General features: G+C 39.5%; 1 pseudogene; it reads right to left on the bottom strand.

The window, feature by feature from the left end:
• Nucleotides 1-285: 285 nt before the first annotated feature.
• LOC102866618 lies at nucleotides 286-2,386 on the bottom strand (annotated as a pseudogene).
• Between the last annotated feature and the right edge of the window lie 1,591 nt (nucleotides 2,387-3,977).

Below are 3,977 nucleotides of genomic sequence, written 5' to 3' on the forward strand. Positions count from 1 at the left end.
GGAGGGACAGTGCAGGAGGGGAAGCCCCTCTATGAGGTGGACTGATTCAGTGACTGGGGTAATCGGGATGGGTGTGTCAGGGGCAGTGCAATTGGCACAGGATAGAGCAGGGTTTAGGGCTGTTGTACACAGGGTGGCTATGAGTTGCAAGAGATTCGACGGCACATAACAACAACAACGTTGTTTGTCCTTTTCTTATCAATTTGTATATGATCTTTTTTTTATTTAAAAGTTGTTTCAATAATAACATTTTTATAAATATTGAAATTTGAGATTGTACTGGCATTAGGAGGTAATTTCTTCCTTTTCTAAAGCTTTTAGAGTCCAAGGTACTACTAATTCCCTAGTACTCTTAAGGCAGGTATCAGCCATGTTCTCTTCTGTGGGAAGTCCTTGTGGCAACTTCAATGGCTGAATGTGGGGATCTGAAAAGAGAGGGTAATAATGGCATAGATCTATGGTGATTAATTTTATAAGACAATATGAAGATAATCATAAGAAATGCTATGTGGATGAAAAAACAAAAACAAGTTATAAAATGTTTGACCCCTTTGAATTTTACATTCACTGAAGGGATATTCCTGTGAACTTGAGGAGTATGTGCTTTTTCTAATCCAAGCACCTTTACTACAATTTTTCTCATGATAGATGCTTTTCTCTACTTTTTATCCTGGTAACAATACACAATCTATGAGGATTTTGTGAATCTCTACCATATTTTTCATGATCTTTAGAAAAGGCTAAAATTCTTATCTGGAATTCTTTTTTTTTTTTTCCTTTTCTTTTCTTCTTTCAGCTTTTTTTAAAAAAAATTATTAAATTTTATTAGTTTTAATGAACATTTACAGGGATTTGGGGTTTTCTTTCCTTCATTGCTGCACCATTCTCTCTACCCTCCTCCCCAGTTTGTTCTTCTTCCCCCGCCCTCCGAATGTCTGTTTTAATTGTCCAATTTCCACAGTGCTTGTCAAAGCCAGTTCTGATTAATCTCCTTTGTCAGTGTGTCCTTTGCCATTCCCTATCATTCCTCCCTGAGAGAGACTTCACCCTGATTCATAAGAAAAAGGGGATGGCGTATTCTCTTAGCTACTTCCTGCTGAAAAGGGACGCTGTGGGTTTCAGGGTGAAGATCTTCTCTCACTACTCTAACGCTTTGGCAGTTTATCTGGAATTCTTGACTTGGTAAATTTGTGATGAATCCAATCTGTACAGATTAGAACTCCACACCTTTTGTCATAGCCTGTAGATTGCCTGGGGGCCTCTGAACTACTAAGTTTAAAAATCCCAGCCATTGTATTTGGTCTTTTTAGAAGCAGTGCCTTTAGATGAAGAAGTCGAGATGCTAACTGCTCCACTTACCCACCTTGTATATATTATTTTTTCAATTCTTTTAAAAATTTTTTTATTCATTTTAATGAAAGTTTACAGTCTTAGGGTCTCCATCATTCATTCATTGTTGCACTTTTCTCCCTGCCCACTCCCTCCCCCACCCAATCACTCTTCTCTTTGAAAAGTAAAAGAAAAATTCTTTGATTGTTATACAATCCCTTCCCCCAAGTCCGTTCCACTGTGCAGCCTTCATTCTGGACTCCTGTCATAACAATAATACCTAATCATATATCCCTTTTAAACATTTCTCTCCCTCACCTGTTTCAATGCAGTAGACATTATTTATCCCCTCTTTTTCAGTCTTCCCTCAACCCCAATGTCAGTCCTATTTTACAACACTGGCCCTATGCAATATTTGTCCTTTTGTGACTGAGGTCACTCAGCATAATGTTCTCCAGGGTCACCCATTTTGTATAATATTTCATGAGTTCCTTGGTTTTTAATGCAGCGTAGTATTCCATTGCATGAATATACCACAGCTTCTCTATCCATTCGTTTGTTGATGGGCACTTGGGTTGTTTCCAACTCTTTGCTATTGTGAACAAAGCACACCTTGTATATATTCTCCATGTGTCCTGATAGTTCTGTCCCTCTTGAGTTGTGTCTTTACCCAACCCCAACTAAACATGTGCTGGAATCCTGACTCCAAACAGTGAATGTAATTCTATTTGGAAATATAATTTACTTTCTTTTGGTTAAACATTCTTCTAAGTGGTATAGCACTGGTCTGTCCATTTTCTATATAGAGGTAACTCGTGGTTGCTATGATACTCAACACTGTGACACTGATGTGTCAAATGCAATAATGGTTACCCGTGGTGGACAGTGTTTGGTGCAGCTCCCTGATTAAAACAAGCTTGGAAGCAGGAGTGGCATCCACTTCCAAAATAACTTGCCTCTGGAAACTCTATGAACTTGAAGAAGTGATGAAAGTTATACAAATGTTCAGGTCTTTCGTTCATAGAGTCGCTATGAGTCGGCTACAATTCGAGGGCATGTAACAACCACACATATGAATAGGTATCAATGTTGTTGTTACATGCTTTTGAGATGCCTGCAGCACATTATGCCCTATGCATAATATCTCTAAACCCTACTCTATCCTGAGCCAATCTCACTCACTGTCTCTGACACACCTCTCCTCATTACACCGGTTATTGTGTCAATCCATCTCATCTGGGATCTTCCTCTCCTGCACTGTCCCTCCACACTTCTAAGCACGATATCCTTTCCCAAGAACTGGTCCCTTCTGGTAACATGCCCAAAGTATGTGAGTTGGAGCCTCAAAATCCTAGCATCCAAGGAGCAGCATGGTTTCACCCTCTCCAGGACAGGCATGTTCTCTTGGCAGTCAATGGTACATTTAATGCTCTTCTCCAGGACCACATCTCAAAGGCATCAATTCTTTTTATGTCCTCTTTGGTCATTGTCCAGCTCTCTGATACATAACAAGTAATTGCAAAGACCATGGCCTGAATTAGGTGCATCTTAATCTCTAGACTGATGTCATTGCTCTTTAGCATTCTGGAGAGATCCTTGACAGCAGATTTTCCTAATGCAATTTGCCTTTTGATTTCCTGACTGCTAGTAGGTGTTGATTGTGGAACCAAGCAAGCTGAAATTGTTAATAGTCTCAATATCTTTTTTTTTTTTCATCTATCATGGTGCTGCCGATTTGCCCAGTAGTGATGAGGATCTTCATTTACTTGGTATTGAGTTTAAATCCATATTGCAGGCTACAGTCCTTGACCCTCTGTAGCAAATACTTCAGGCCCTCCTCAGTGTAGGGTGTGCCTAAATGCAATCACTTCTGAATTTTAAAAAGCAGTATAGAAAGAGATAAGCAAGCAGGAATGAGGGGGAAATAGATGTAAGGTGGAGATAGCCAAGGAAGTAAGGAATGCTAGGTTACAGAATCTGAGACAATGACCTTTTCCCAGAGCTGTCAGGAGAAAAGAAAGCCTTTCTTTGTAGTCAATGCCCTAAATTTGAAGGAATTACTGACATTTCTCTAAAGCCACATGTGATATTTTTGTTATAGCAGTACTAAAACAAAGATAGCGCTAACATTCAGGCAGTAATTCTTTGTTACACACATCAAGATACTCAATGGAAACAATCAAGTCCATGAGTTAGGATCATTCAAAGTAAGTATTTGTTCACCGTAAATATTTCTAGCAAGTGCTGTAGAAAAGAAGTCTGAGAGCAAATTTCTATTTTGTTTCATGTTTTTATCACTGGACAATCAAAAGTGTCTATCAAATTCTACAGTATTCCTGGTCATTCTGACATATGTTGTTGTTGTTGTTATGTGCCGTCGAGTTGCTTGCGACTCATAGCGACCCTATGTACAACAGCCCTAAACTCTGCTCTGTCCTGTACACCCTTCCCAATTTTGAACCATGCAGTGTTCCCTTGCTCTGTTCTGACGACTGCCTCCTGGTCCAAGTATAGGTTTCGCATTAGAACGACCAAGAATTCCCATTCTTGTCAGAGTCAGCCATAGTTTGTTATGATCCACACAGTCAAATGTCTTTGCATAGTCAATGAAACACAGATAGACATTCCTCTGGTATTCCCTGCTTTCA

The sequence above is a fragment of the Elephantulus edwardii genome, unplaced genomic scaffold (genome assembly GCF_000299155.1).
Source record: "Elephantulus edwardii isolate Elephantulus edwardi_28Jun2011 unplaced genomic scaffold, EleEdw1.0 scaffold00508, whole genome shotgun sequence".
Classification (NCBI taxonomy): domain Eukaryota; kingdom Metazoa; phylum Chordata; class Mammalia; order Macroscelidea; family Macroscelididae; genus Elephantulus; species Elephantulus edwardii.